Source organism: Manis javanica, chromosome 13, assembly GCF_040802235.1.
Source record: "Manis javanica isolate MJ-LG chromosome 13, MJ_LKY, whole genome shotgun sequence".
Taxonomy (NCBI): Eukaryota; Metazoa; Chordata; class Mammalia; order Pholidota; family Manidae; genus Manis; species Manis javanica.
Window position 1 is genome coordinate 28858989 of NC_133168.1, and position 16303 is coordinate 28875291.

At 40.1% G+C, this 16303-nt stretch overlaps 1 protein-coding gene across 9 annotated transcripts in view; it reads right to left on the reverse strand.

Annotated features, from left to right (window-relative positions):
- The window catches only part of DOP1A (DOP1 leucine zipper like protein A), a 160098-nt gene extending 145431 nt beyond the window's left edge, over window positions 1–14667 (reverse strand). For 4 of the 9 annotated variants that reach the window (XM_073219408.1, XM_073219407.1, XM_073219410.1 and 1 more), the window contains exon 1: window positions 14031–14662. The gene's annotated coding sequence lies outside the window, so the exon portion shown is untranslated. Of the gene's footprint in view, window positions 1–14030 lie in introns of all 9 variants that reach the window. The other 5 variants (XR_012124158.1, XM_037004942.2, XM_073219409.1 and 2 more) reach the window with 5 other exon arrangements.
- Window positions 14668–16303: the final 1636 nt, after the last annotated feature.

Here is a 16303-nt window from a genome sequence, read left to right on the forward strand (position 1 = left end):
CTGATGGCCCCCCTGCAACTGTGCCTGTCTTAGGTTGTTCCTCCCTTGAGGAATCTTACCCGTCTCTGGCTAACCAGTCATCTTCCAGGGCCATACAGGGAGATGTAAAGTTGGTAAGTGAGAGAGAAGCCATATTGTTTGAAAAGGTTGGCTTTTTACTTCTTTGCAGATTTATGCCCTGTGGCTTCTATGCCCAGCATTTGTCTTGACGTATCTTTACCACTTGGAGTAATTATGATACTCGGTAAATTCGATATGAGGCACGAATTCTATTTGAGGGTTGTAATTAGGAAGGAAGAAGAAAAGCTATAGACGTAGCAGACAGAAGAAATCATAGGAAGATTGATTATTTCTTTGACATACCTTCTTATAGAGTAACTTAAGCATGTATAGGTTTTAAACTACTAATTAAATTGCGCACACACAATAACATAATAGGAATACAGTTACATAACCAAAGCAGATCTATAATTAACAGCCATCTCCAGTGAAGCCAAGAAAACCAGTTAGGCACACTAGGCATTTGTGAAAATTTGTCTATGATATGATGGATATTGTCCAACTATACTTGAACAATCTAAGAGAAATCAGACAAATTAAAACAACCCATTCCTGGGAACTGTTCACATCCCATATGCTCTTTTAACAGTAGATAGTCTGTAGTTGTAAGATTTTGAAGCAATAAAACTTGCACTTCTCCTAATTCTTGGTTGAGTTCCAACAGTATAGATCCAGTCAAATTTGTTGTTTTACTGAAAGCACAGGTCAGCTTAGATATCTCCTTCTTCATTCCAATGGAAAGTCCAGGAACTGGTGGGATGGATGCAGCTACAACTGCAGCATCGCCTGGATCTTTGTTGAAGTTTTTTGATGATCATCTTCTGGTATGACTCTTCCAGAGAGTGTTGACGTTGGAAGTTCTTCTTCATATCATATCTTAGTTCATTTTCTGGGTAGCCAAATTAGGCTTTGATCCTCTGTATAAACACAAACAGACCCTTTGCCCACACTTTGATATGCCCCTTATACCATTGTGTAGAACTCATTGGAGGTCACCACAGAGGAACTGCTTTTTTTTTTAAGAGAAACGAATAGTATCAGAAAAGTGTACCTCCATAGCCGATCATCTGACACCCTTTAAGTGATCAAAATTAAGGATATTTAAAGCATGCATTAATCGTTGATTTACAGTTAGTTTTATCCTATCAAGGAGTAATCCCCCTTTTCTTTCTTTATTTTTTCTTTATCTTTAATCTACACTTACATGAAGAATATTACATTTACTAGACAAGGTCCGACCTATAAACCACTTTCCAGTCACTGTCCATCAGCATAGCAAACTGTTGTAGAATCACTACTTTTCTTCTCTGTGTTGTACAGCCCTCCCCTTTCTCCCTCGCCCCACCCCATGCATGGTAATCTTAATACCCCCTTTCTTCTCCCCCCCTTATCCCTCCCTACCCAACAATCCTCCCGAGTCCCTTTCCCTTTGGTACCTGTTAGTCCATTTTTGGGTTCTGTAATTCCACTGCTTTTTATTCCTTCAGTTTTTCCTTTGTTTTTATACCCCACAGATGAAATCATTTGGTATTTCTCTTTCACCGCCTGGCTTATTTCACTGAGCATAATACCCTCCAGCTCCATCCATGTTGCTGCAAATGGTAGGATTTGCCCTCTTCTTATGGCTGAGTAGTGTTCCATTGTGTATATGTACCACATCTTCTTTATCCATTCATCTACCGATGGACATTTACGTTGCTTCCAATTCTTGGCTATTGTAAGTAGTGCTGCGATAAACATAGGGGTGCATCTGTCTCTCTCAAACTTGATTGCTGCGTTCTTAGGGTAAATTCCTAGGAGTGGAATTCCTGGGTCAAATGGTAGGTCTGTTTTAAGCATTTTGATGAACCTCCATACTGCTTTCCACAATGGTTGAACTAATTTACATTCCCACCAGCAGTGTAGGAGGGTTCCCTTTTCTCCACAGCCTCGCCAACACTTGTTGTTGCTTCTCTTTTGGATGGCAAATTCCTTACTGGTGTGAGGTTATATCTCATTGTAGTTTTAATTTGCATTTCTCTGATAATTAGCGATGTGGAGCATCTTTTCATGTGTCTGTTGGCCAACTGTATTTCTTTTTTGGAGAACTGTTTAGTTCCTTTGCCCATTTTTTAATTGGATTATTTGCTTTTTGTTTGTTGAGGCGTGTGAGTTCTTTATATATTTTGGATGCCAAGCCTTTATCAGATCTGTCATTTTCAAATATATTCTCCCATACTGAAGGGTTCCTTTTTGTTCTATTGATGGGGTCTTTTGCTGTACAGAAGCTTTTCAGCTTAATATAGTCCCACTTGTTCATTTTTGCTGTTGTTTTCCTTGCCTGGGGAGATATGTTCAAGAAGAGGTCACTTATGTTTATGTATAAAAGGTTTTTGCCTATGTTTTTTTCTAAGAGTTTTATGGTTTCATGACTTACATTTAGGTCTTTGATCAATTTTGAATTTACTTTTGTGTATGGGGTTAGACAATGGTTCAGTTTCATTCTCCTACATGTAGCTTTCCAGTTTGGCCAGCACCATCTGTTGAAGAGACTGTCATTTCACCATTCTATGTCCATGGCTCCTTTATCAAATATTAGTTGACCATATATGTTTGGGTTAATGTCTGGAGTCTCTAATCTGTTCCACTGGTCTGTGACTGTTCTTGTGGCAGTACCAAATTGTCTTGATTACTACGGCTTTATAGTAGAGCTTGAAGTTTGGGAGTGAGATCCCCCCAACTTGATTCTTCTTTCTCAGGATTGCATTGGCTATTCAGGGTCTTTGGTGTTTCCATATGAATTTTTGAATTATTTGTTCCAGTTCATTGAAGAATATTGCTGGTAATTTGATATGGATTGCATCAAATCTGTATATTGCTTTGGGCAGGATGGCCGTTTTGATGATATTAATTCTTCCTAGCCATGAGCATCAGAGGAGTTTCCATTTGTTAGTGTCTCCTTTCATTTCTCTTAAGAGTGACTTGTAGTTTCAGGGTATAGGTCTTTCACTTCTTTGCTTAGGTTTATTCCTAGGTATCTTATTCTTTTTGATGTAATTGTGAATAGAATTGTTTTCCTGATTTCTCTTTCTATTGGTTCATTTTTTGTGTATAGGAAAGCTACAGATAGCTGTGTGTTCATTTTGTATCCTGCAACTTTGCTGTCTTCCAATATCAGTTCTAGTTGTTTTGGAGTGGAGTCTTTAGGGTTTTTTTATGTACAATATCATATCATCTGCAAATAGTGACAGTTTAACTTCTTCTTTACCAATCTGGATTCCTTGTATTTCTTTCTTTTGTCTTATTGCCATGGCTAGGACCTCTAGTACTATATTAAATAACACTGGGGAGAGTGGGCATCACTATCTAGTTACCGATCTCAGAGGAAAAGCTGTCAGCTTCTCGATGTTCAGTATAATGTTGGCTGTGGGGTTATCATATATGGCCTTTATTATGATGAGGTACTTGCCCTCTATTCCCATTTTGCTGAGAGTTTTTATCATGAATGGATGTTGAATTTTGTCAAATGGTTTTTCAGCATCTATGGAGATGATCATGTGGTTTTTGTCTTTCTTTTTGTTGATGTGGTGGATGATGTTGATGGATTTTCGAATGTTGTACCATCCTTGCATGCATGGGATGAATCCCACTTGGTCATGGTGCATGATCCTTTTGATATACTTTTGAATTCTGTTTGCTAATATTTTATTGAGCATTTTTGCTTCCACATTCTTCAGGGATATTGGTCTGTAATTTTCTTTTTTGGTGGGGTCTTTGCCTGGTTTTGGTATTAGGGTGATGTTGGTTTCATAGAATGAGTTTGGGAGTATTCCCTCTTCTTCTATTTTTTGGAACACTTTAAGGAGAATGGGTATTATGTCTTCTCTGTGTGTTTGATAAAATTCCGAGGAAAATCCATTCGGCCCCGGGGTTTTGTTCTTGGGCAGTTTTTTGATTACCGTTTCAATTTCTTTGCTCATAATTGGTTTGTTTAACTTTTGTGTTCCTTCCTTGGTCAGTCTTGGGAGGTTGTATTTTTCTAGGAAGTTGTCCATTTCTTCTAGGTAATCCAGCTTGTTGGCATATAGGTTTTCATAGTAGTCTTTAATAATTCTTTGTATTTCTGTGGAGTCTGTCGTGATTTTTCCATTCTCATTTCTGATTATGTTGATTTGTGTTGATTCTCTTTTCCTCTTAATAAGTTTGGCTAGAGGCTTATCTATTTTGTTTATTTTCTCAAATGACCAGCTCTTGGTTTCGTTGATTTTTGCTATTGTTTTATTCTTCTCAATTTTGTTTATTTCTTCTCTGATCTTTATTATGTCCCTCCTTCTGCTGACTTTAGGCCTCATTTGTTCTTCTTTTTCCAGTTTCGGTAATTGTGATGTTAGACTATTCATTTGGGACTGTTCTTCCTTCTTCAAGTGTGCCTGGATCGCTATATACTTTCATCTTAAGACTGCTTTCGCTGCATCCCACAGAAGTTGGGGCTTTGTGTTGTTGTTGTCATTTGTTTCTATATATTCCTTGATCTCTATTTTGATTTGTTCATTGATCCATTGATTATTTAGAAGCATGTTGTTAAGACTCCATGTGTTTGTGAGCCTTTCTGTTTTCTTTGTAGAATTTATTTCTAGTTTTATACCTTTGTGGTCTGAAATATTGCTTGGTAGAATTTCAATATTTTGGAATTTACTGAGGCTCTTTTTGTGGGCTAGTATGTGGTCTATTCTGGAGAATGTTCCATGTGCACTTGAGAAGAATGTATATCCTGTTGCTTTTGGATGTAGAGTTCTATAGATGTCTATTAGGTCCATCTGTTCTAGTGTGTTGTTCAGTGCCTGTGTGTCCTTACTTATTTTCTGCCCAGTGGATCTATCCTTTGGGGTGAGTGGTGTGTTGAAGTCTCCTAAAATGAATGCATTGCAGTCTATTTCCCTCTTTAGTTCTGTTAGTATTTGTTTCACATATGCTGGTGCTCCTGTGTTGGGGCATATATATTTAGAATGGTTATATCCTCTTGTTGGACTGAGCCCTTTATCATTATGTAGTGTCCTTCTTTATCTCTTGTTACTCTCTTTGTTTTGAAGTCTATTTTGTCTGATATTAGTACTGCAATCCCTGCTTTCTTCTCAGTGTTGTTTGCCTGAAATATGTTTCTCCATCCCTTGACTTTTAGTCTGTGCATGTCTTTGGGTTTGAGGTGAGTTTCTTGTAAGCAGCACATAGATGGGTCTTGCTTTTTTTATCCTTTCTATTACTCTGTGTCTTTTGACTGGTCCATTAATTCCATTTACATTTAGGGTGACTATTGATAGATATGTACTTATTGCCATTGCAGGCTTTAAATTCATGGTTACCAAAGGTTCAAGGTTAGTCTCTTTAGTATCTTACTGCCTAACTTAGCTCGCTTATTGAGCTGTTATATACACTGTCTGGAGATTCTTTTCTTCTCTCCCTTCTTATTCCTCCTCCTCCATTCTTCATATGTTGTGTGTTTTGGTCTGTGCTCTTTTTTAGGAGTGCTCCCATCTAGAGCAGTCCCTGTAAGATGCCCTGTAGAGGTGGTTTGTGGGAACCAAATTCCCTCAGCTTTTGCTTATCTGGGAATTGTTTTATCCCGCCATCATATTTAAATGATAGTCGTGCTGGATACAGTATCCTTGGTTCAAGGCCCTTCTGTTTCATTGCATTAAATATATCATGCTATTCTCTTCTGGCCAGACTTTTTTGTCGAGAAGTCTGATGATAGCCTGATGGGTTTTCCTTTATAGGTGACGTTTTTCTCTCTAGCAGCCTTTAGAACTCTTTCCTTGTCCTTGATCCTTGCCATTTTAATTATTATGTGTCTTGGTGTTGTCCTTCTTGGATCCTTTCTGTTGGGAGTTCTGTGTATTTCCGTGTTCTGTTCGATTATTTCCTCCCCCAGTTTGGGGAAGTTTTCAGCAATTATTTCTTCAAAGACACTTTCTATCCCTTTTCCTCTCTCTTCTTCTTCTGGTACCCCTATAATATGGATATTGTTTCTTTTGGATTGGTCACATAGTTCTCTTAGTATTGTTTCATTCCTGGAAATCCTTTTATCTCTCTCTATGTCAGCTTCTATACGTTCCTGTTCTCTGGTTTCTATTCCTTCAATGGCCTCTTGCATCTTATCCATTCTGCTTATAAATCCTTCCAGGGTTTGTTTCACTTCTGTGATCTCCTTCCTGACATCTGTGATCTCCCTCCGGACTTCATCCCATTGCTCTTGCATTTTTCTCTGCATCTTCATCAGCATGTTCATGATTTTTATTTTGAAATATTTTTCAGGAGGACTGGTTAGGTGTGTCTCCTTCTCAGGTGTTGACTCTGTGATCTTTGTCTGCCTTTAGTTTTGCCTTTTAATGGTGATAGTGATAGTTTGCAGAGCTGGTACGAGTGCTGGCTTGAAGAGCTTTCCTTCTTGTTGGTTTGTGGCTTTCCTCTTCTGGGAGAATAGCGACCTCTAGTGGCTTGTGCTGGGCAGCTGTGTGCAGACAGGGCTTCTGCTTCCTGCCCGGCTGCTATGGAATTTATCTCTGCTGTTGCTGTGGGTGTGGCCTGCCTCCGGCTGCTGCTCCAAAATGGTGGAGCCCCATTGGAGGGGGAGTGGCCGGGAGGCTATTTATCTCTGTAAGGGCCCTCCGTGCTCCCTGTTACCCAGGCGGTTAGAGTGCCCAGAGATTCCCAGATTCCCTGCCTCTGACTAAGTGTCCTGCCCTGCCCCTTTAAGACTTCCAAAAAGCACTCTCCAAACCAAAACAACAACAGCAACAAAAAAATAAAAATAAATAAATAATCAATTAATTAATTAATTAAAAAAAAGAAAAACGCACGATTTTCTTTATCCTCAGGCGCCGGTCTCAGGCACCCGCTCACCGGTCTTGCTGCCCTGTTTTCCTAGTATTGGAGTCCCTGTCCCTTTAAGACTTCCAGAAAGCACTTGCCAAAAATAAAAATAAAAATTGCTGCTCCCGTTTCTTTGTTCTCTGGCGTCGGCCTCAGGCACCCACTCACCGGTCCTGCCACCCTGTTTCCCTAGTATCCAGGACCCCACGTATGCACTGTGTCTGCGCTCTGGTTCAGATGGCTGGGGCTGGGTGTTCAGCAGTCTTGGGCTCCCTCTCCCTCCCTGCTGACTCCTCTCCTCCTGCTGGAGCTGGGGGGAGGGGCGCTTGGGTCCCACCGAGGCACTGGGTTCTCGCAGGTGTGGATGTGGTCTGGATGTTGTCCTGTGTCCTCTGGTCTCTATTTTAGGAAGAGTTGTCTTTGTTATATTTTCATAGATATATGTGGTTTTGGGAGGAGATTTCTGCTGCTCTACTCACACAGCCATCTTGGCTCCGCCTCCTCATTGTACACTTTTTTAATACTTTTAAAATCTTGTGAATTATTCCTTCTTCATGGTATTAAAGAAGTTTGATTTTTTTAAAGCAAATGAATGAATAATGTCCTTAAAGAATATCAAGCAGCAGCTTTAGCTTTATAATATGTGGCAAATCCTCTCTCCTTCATTTCATAAGAAATAACAGACAGAAAATCAAAATGAATAAAATCTGTATCTTCAGTGTTACATTTGGGGCCGGAATCATCCCACATTGCCAAAGAACCACAAAGACTAAGAATATTGTAGATAAAGTGCTTGTTTTGTTCAGTAATCTTCAAATGACATTTCAGTTAATCTCTGAATATTCTTTCTAAAGATATGAGCTGTGTATAAACTGCATACTGGGTAAATATATGTAGTCCTCATTATTTTGATGACATGTTCACATACTAGCTTTACAAGATATGGTAGCTAGCTTCCAAGATGGCTTCCAATGATCCTCAACGTCTGGTTTTCCTGTATAATATCCCCAACACAAAACAACTACTGGCCTATGTGAACAATAAATAGAATGCTGCAGAAGTGAAAATTAGGTCATAGAAGACATTGCAGCTTCCACCTTGATGTAATAAGGTAACCTGTATGTCACAAAGACACCCAACCAACTCTGTGGGGAGGTGTATATGGAGCAGAACTGAGGCCTGCCAATCTGTGAGTGAGCCACTTTGGAAGGAGGTTCTCAAACGCCAGTGAAACTTTTAAATGACCACAGCCCAGCTGACTGCTCCTCACAAAAAACTCAAGCCAGAACCTCATAGCCAAATTGATCCCCAGTCCCTTCTGACAGAAACTGTGACAGATATTTACTATTGTTTTAGGTCAGTACATTTTAAGATCATTTATTATGCAGAAATAAATAACTAAAAAGTTTATTCTCAAATATTATTGTCCTTTTTAAAACCACAACCTCTATAACATAAAAGACATAATAAAAACAGTTGTCATCAGATCACATAAAAGTAACAGGCAGCCTCAAATTATAGAATCAGGTAGACTTGGGGTAAGACAGTTTTCCAATAAATTGCCAGATGCCATGAAAAAATCATGTTGCTGTAACCCCTCATTCAGGCTTGAGGGTAAATTCCTTACTAAATGGCAGTAACATTATGGAACTGGTGGTACATATGGAAGTCATTGAATTATTTTCCTTCAAAATAACAGGCACTAACTTTAGAGCAAGTACTATGTTCTATTTTTTTTCTCTTTAGAAAAAAATTCCTCTCCAGGAAATTTTTAAATTTAGGCACACTGCAAGGCATGTGTAAGAGTATGGAAAGTGCTCATACTGAAGACAAGCAAAAAGTATGATCACACACTGGGATGGCACTTGTGGTACATTACATACAAAAGTTCCAGCTATCTGGAAAATTTGATTGATCATAAAAATACATTTCCTAAAGGTTTCAGGTAGCTGATATAGTATCTTTCCATAATAGCACAAAAAGCAAGAAAGAGCGCAAAGAAAAATGTAGGCCTATCTACCTGTATAATTTAAATAATTAAAACTGCTGTGCTTTCATAGTTTTTCTGATTACAGTCAGTTGTCACTTTTAATTGATAACAGTTAATCTGCACTGCTTCTATACTTTTTATATTTTATAGTAGAGACACAGGAAAAAAACTTTGTTTGGGGGAAGGCCCTCTTATGAAACAGACTGTTATCTAAAAGGCTCTTTTCTTACTTCCAAATTGAAGTTGCATCCCAGAAGCTTAGGTTAATAGCAGTCTGATTTCTGGTTGAGTAGCAAATTACTGTGTATACTGATAAACCTAGTATTAACACTCAGGTAAATTATTTTTCGTGAAACAGTAACACAAAACTATATTTTGTTACTTGGTTACCTGAACTCTTTGTTCATGAATGCAAAATGGCAATTCAAACATTAAGCTCATAATACAGATATATGCTTGAAAATAACCACAGCAAGCTGAAATACAGGATGTATTATACAGAACAAGAATAGGGAATTTGTTTTCCTGACTGTTCATATAAAACTCTTTCCACAAGCGTAACAACAAAGCAAAACTCAAGGAACAAAACAGCAGCAGACTCAGTCTCCAAGAAGGGACTAGCGGTTACCAAAGGGGAGGAATGGGGGAGGGGATTGAAGATCATTATGATTGGCACACATGTTGTGGGGGAGGTCACAGGGAAGATAGTGTAGCACAGAGAAGACAGGTAGTGATTCTGTGGCATCTTACTATGCTGATGGACAGTGACTGCAATGGGGTGTGGAGGGGACTTGATAATATGGGAGAATGTAGTGAACCACAATGATACCTTAATAAAAAAAAAATTCTTTCCACAAGAGAGAATTTTTCATTACTTCTGAAGAAAAGACTGGAAATGTTTTTGTCAGGATGGAAATATCAAAATATAGGTCAAACTTAAGAAGATGAGAGGAAGAAGTAAAAGATAACAGATTCTTTTAAGTTTACTCTCTCATCTACTCTTTGGGAGATTTGCCAGATGAACATTATATTAACATTCATTTCAACACTCCTGAATCAACATTAATCACTCTGTCATATAAAAGGCTCCCACTGGCTTTTAGATTTAGATGTATTTTTTTAGATTCAATGGTTTATCTTAAAGCCAATGTACCCTAATAACAAAATGGTGGGTTTTATTTGTAAAATTAACATTAAAACATTTTTGAAAAAAATAAGACACTTTCATGACTCAATAACAATATTAACTTTTCATCTTCATAGTGTATTTTTTAAGTTAAATCTGGTAAATCTTTTCATTTGCAATTAAGGCTTTATTTCCCAATTCTTTCACAGATGGAATTCTAAGAAATTTTCAGGCCCCGATTAACTCACTATTTCCCCAAATTTTTGCCACCAGTCAGATGTGAGATGATTTTATGGGGCCCAAGAACAGGGCTAAGTGACATTGAATCAAGTAAAGAAGTTATTCCCACTTCATTCTCTTTCAATTCCTCTGACTGCATCAGAAACAGATTGGCGCCAGAATGTTATCAACACCTCTGCAGTTTTTGCTAATCTCTCCTTTAAACAAAGAACAAGTCTCAGGCTTAGAGTCTTCAGTAGGCAATAGTATCTAGAATTTAACATTGTTTTGTTTCCATTATTTTTATCTCTATGTCTACTTCTATTTATGGCAATTGTTATCTACTTTTTATTTATGGTGGTTATTTCAAGTATCCTTTAAAATTTTTGTTAATAATCACATTGATATAAAGAAATAGGAAGAAAATGAGTATACAGGAAGTATGTAAATATGGCCAAAATTTTAAGATGACAGAAGAATGACTCAAGTTGAGAATACTACATTTGTTCATTGGTCAGCCAATAAATATAATGCCTTCTGAAAGTACACCATTGGTTTACCATCACAAGGGCAGAGAAGAATGTTCAAAGAAATGTAAACATGAAAGTCAGAAGAGAAGGAAAATTACTTCAAAATGAGGTAACCAAAAAAGGATTCACAGACAAGGTGGCATTTGAGTTAGGATTTAATACATATGGTTTAGATGTGCAGAGACAGGGAGAGCAAGTGTTCAAAGAGAGCAAGAGCATGACAGTACAGGCTAAGCAGTGGTGGCATGTTCCAGATCTTGACTGTGGTGGTGGTTACATGGGTGTATATGTAATGCACACATAAAATGTGTACACATTATTCTATAAATTTTTTCTTGATAAATTTGATACTATACCCTTAACCTATACAAAGAAAGTCATTGAGGGCTTTGATAGCTTGGGGAGGGTGAAGTTAATAGGTAAATATAATAAAGAAAAAAGGAAAATCACAATATAAAGACAAGGGAACCAAAAGTACTTGTTTTTATATAATACAATTTCAACAAAACTGTTAGCTATTACATGAAAATAGCAGCTCTTACCTTCTACTTAATAGTTTCATTTCAGGGAAAGAACTTACCTGAATTGAGGCTTACCTATTAAAATTATGTGTACTGTTCCCCACACCCAATCCTGCCCACTCAAAGGAGCACTTAAACAGCACTCACCCCTAACAAAGTAACAAAGAATAGACAGAAGTAGCCATGCTGGTGTGTGTTAGTGACTGCAGACAGAATTCAGCAAGATAATTTAAGATTGTATTCAATACTTAGATCTTGTTTGTAAATGATTTAGACATAACTGTCTTAGAATTTGTTTTAACCTTTAATTCTTCAATGATCTAAACTCTTAAAAGTATTTAGTTATGAATTAAGTACATTTCAAGTGACTATTATCATATTTCATAGTTGAAGAATTCATGACTAAAAAAGGAAATCAATCATTCATAGCAAAAAGTAAGGTCATTATGAGCAAGTCTTTACTTGTTGGAACTTTATAATGCCATTCTTAATAAAATCAATAACTTGACCATAAAATCAAATTCAAAACATGAATTCTGGTTATAGAAAAGCATCAAGAGACCAGACAAAGGTTCACAGAAACCTATGTGCATCCTTAATATTAATATTTTACTAAAGAAAATACAAGCCTTTTGTTATACCACTAAACCTTCATGCTCTAAAAGCTCTGAAAGTGAAAAAAGCATAGTGTAGGGAATTTTAAAGGACAGGGTACTCAGCTCAACAACACACCATCACCATGGTTCGACTTCATTTTTTGACTTCATGTGTGTATGTATGTAAAATGTATTCAGTAGAAACCACACTTGGAATTTTGATATTTTCCTGGGCTAACAATACATGCAGTACTATACTCTCTGGTGATGCCCAGCAGTGGCAGAAAGTTCCAGTCAGCCATGTGATCACAAAGGTAAGCAACCAACGCAACCATTGTTTTTCACTTTCAGTAAAATATTCAATAACTTACATGAGATGTTCAACACCTTATTATAATATAGGTTTTGTGTTAGATTATTTTGCCCAACTGTAGGCTAAAGAAGTGTTCTGAGCATGTTTAAGGTAGGCTGGGCTAAGCTATGTTTAGTAGGTGTATTAAATGCATTCTTAACAATATGTTCAACTTATAATGAGGTTACTGCAACGTAACCCCGTTGTAAGTCAAGGAAGACCTGTACAGTAATGTTCAAATTGCTATTATATTCTAATTATATTCTAGGAGGTGTTAACAGGTTGGCCGTGAGAAAATAGGCTCTCTGGCAAGGCAAATTTAGGAAACTCTTTAATAAGCTTAGCCTGGACATTTATATACATACAGCATATAGTGAAGGTTTTGCGAAGTCCTGCAGTTAAAAACAAATCAAGCTAAACCTGACTAACTTAATGTGCTCCCAAATTATTTGCCATGGAATACTGTTTTGGACAGAAGGCCTATTAACGGATTCAGAAAACTATTCAAGGGAAAAATTAGTTTGGAAAACTCTGATATTATGAAATTCCCTTAAACAGATGACAAAACTGAAGTTTACAGATCACACCTAGTTAGACTTGAATGAAATCTCTCATTCCCAGGCCAGAGCTCTTTCCACCAATTTAATGACAAATAGGACTCCTTTGACTGTATATTGTCTAACATTTAATTTACACTTCACATTTTAGTTATGGTGTCACAATTTCTGGTTTCTTCCTTCAAGATTTGGGTTTCTAAGGATGAGGTACAACTGGAGATTTGCTACTCAGCAATTCTGGGGAATGATTTAGTTGAGTAGCAGCTGCAAGGAGTCACTAAAACTATTTGCAGTACAACTGTTTTTAATTTCCTCCTATTACAACTTCTGTCAGCTCAACTAAATCCCTGTAGTGTGGCAAGTTACTTAGCACATTAATGCTGATACATTATCCATAGTAAAAAGTGCAAGATCTTATATCTGCAAAGTAGACAGACAACAACTTCGAGATTGGGAGATTTTGGTCCTTCTATACAGTTCAGTTTGTCAGGCAATTTCCTATCTTTTTCGTAACTATAAGATAGGTTTTGATTGTTTTAACTAGTCTCTAAATCAGATTTTTCTAATCTTTATATTTCTCATAGATCTCTAAGCTAATATATAACTAATCAATACACAATTTATTTCGCTTCTAAAAAGTATACTGCGTGCCACTCCCCCTCTGCCTCCCCACCCCACCCCATGGGTAAGAGAGAATAGAGGGTACCGAGCAAGTAACTACTGTTATGTTGCAACTTTAAAAGGCTCGGGAATCAAAGGTGATATTGTTGACTTCTTTATGACCAATCCGACTTCCTCTAGTAAACTCCGGACCTGCTTTCCATCCCAGGCCCCCGGCGCGTAGCATGAACCGCGGCCAGCATTCGCGGCGCCTCAAGCTTAAAAGAACCCACCAGACGACTTGAGAGGCACGACGCCGTAATTCCGCCCCCAAAGGGGTCGCTCCGCGCGCCTCTGGCGCACCAGGCGACCCCCACGCCGCCCTCGCGCACCGCTGGGACCCCCCGCCCCTACCGGGACCGCCCCCGCGCCTCCGCCAGTCCCGGCGCGCATCGCCCGCCTTCCCGGAAACCAGCGGGCTGCCGGCCGGCTTCGCGGTTCCAGGCGGGGCTCGGGCGGCAACAGCCCTGGAGCCACAGCAGCCTGGCCCGCGGGGCGCGCCCACGGCGCGGGAACAAGGCGGGCGGAGGCGGCCGCTCAGAGCGGGAGGCCGGCCTCGGGCGCTGTTACCTGCCGTGGGCTCGGCCGCTCCCCGCCGGCGCCGCTCTCCTGGCAACCGCGGCAGCTACACGGAGGCCCGGAACCGAAGGGCACACTGACAGCTCCCAGCGTGCACCGCGCCGGCGTCGACGTCTACGGCCCTCGAACCCCGCCCCCGGTTCATGCCTCGTCGCCCGCTCTAGCTGTCGCCACAGCGCCCTCCAGCGGACTGTCGGGGAAGCGGCCCGTGACCACAGACCCTGGGATTGGGCCTGGAAAGGCGAGTGGCCGGACGATTTCAGTTTGCCAACGCCAGCCGCCCTTGAAGGAGAGTTTGAAGGGATAGGAATATGAAAACCGCTTTTAAATATTATTTAAATAATTATTTAAGTAGTTCTTCATTGTTTTCTATGAGTAACTTGAGGCCCAGAGAGGTTAGAAAACTTATGAAGTCAGGAGGCATATAGTTAATAGACTTGGAACTATTTTGAGTCTAGAACTTCCTAAATTATGTAGTTACTACAAGGAGGGTCGCACCATTTTGCATAAACCATAGGGTCAAAAACTGAAAATTTTTATGAATGTTTGACCGTATATGAAACATAACAATCTTTAAAAATAATCGAACACTAATATGAAGAGCATGCTGTGCGAAGACTGTTACGTATTTCATGTAATGTGTCAGTATTTAAGTACTTAATAGCCTTGAGAATTAAAAGTGGAAGATGTGAAGAGTTGAATCATCATCCTTCATCACCACTATTTGAGGTGGAATAGTAGTCAACTTAATTATTTTAACTGCTTTGTTACTCCATCCATGATCTTGAAGTACTGTCACAGATACAGGAAGTTTTGAAGCAACACGATAAAATTTAAAAATTACAAATAACGATTTTAGAAAAATTGGTTTAAACTAGTATGTCTAAGGGAAATGGATTATCTATTTGGAAAATAGTCAAATTAATGCTTGTGTGTGGTAATTATGACCTTGAAATGATAAAGTAGAACATCAATAATTTTCTGCAAAGCCCTCACTGTTTAAAAAACTAACAGCTTCTTGTATTTGAAAAATTCTTGTAATTCTACCATAGCCTTGTATTTTAATATTTTGCCATTATAAGTATTTACATTTTACTAGATTATTTTCTCTACTAGGTCAAACTTTCCAAAATTATCTTTTAGTGGTAAAGAGATTATGACTTCTCTGAGTCAGGTTTTGTCTCCGCAAAAGTGAATAGTGGAAATGCACATATGGAATCATTCTCATCTTCCTTTTTCCGAAGGTTATATCCTACTGGTTAATCCTGTGATTCATGAAACTGGCTTTAACCACAGAATTTCTTGCATTTGGGCATCAGTTTCCATCCTGGAGCTATCCTAAATTGAGAAGCAACGCCAACTCAATCCCTGACATCTGTTGCCTCAGAGGACAGCTACCAAATGACCAACCTTAGTTCATAAAAAAAGAGACTGTAGCTCATTATAAACACATACAAACCAAAAAACAAGGTAAAGTGTATTTTGGGGGTGGAATTCCGCTCTTGGGCCTTGCGGGGACAGTGCCAGCCCACATCGCTCCTTCCATCATCTCCCACCCCCACAGCTTCCTCCCTACCCACTTGTAGCAAAGGAGTCAACTAATCATTAAAGTCATGTCCGGGGAGACTAACGCACCAAGCCCCTGGGAAGAGTGGGAGCACACTTGGCTCTTGCTGCCCTGGTCGCGCTCAGACCCAGAGCCCGCGTCCAAGAGCTCCCGCGCCAGGTCCAGCCTTCGGGCGGCGCGCTCTCTGCCCGACAGGCGGCGCTGTGGACCGGCAGCTCTACCCGCCGAGCCCTCCGGCGCCGGGGGCCGGAGCCGCCGCCGCTTCTGTCCGTGCCGCACGTGCCGTCCCTCGGTCTGGGCGCCGCCATGGCAGCGGCGGCGGCGGCCGAGATGCGCGTGTTCGTGGAGGTGCGCAGGCGGCTGCGGAGCACGCTGCTGATCATGAGGTAAGGCAGGGGGTGCGGGGACGGCCGCGGGGCGCCATGCCGAGCCCGTTTTCCCGCTGTCCGGAGCGGGTCCGCCTCCCGGTAAGGGCGGGGCTTCACGTTTCTTCTCGGCAGCTGCCTAGAGCGGCTCCTACAGCAGAAGCCTCCCTCCTCCGGCGTGGTAACGCGGGCACTCGCTCCACCACCCGGGGGCACTCTTAGCATCACCCGGGGGCGCAGATACGCGGGGCTCAGCCCCACACAGAGCCGCCGACCCGGAACTGACGTTAACGCGCTTTCCACGATTCAAACGCACACGGAGGTTTAAGGAG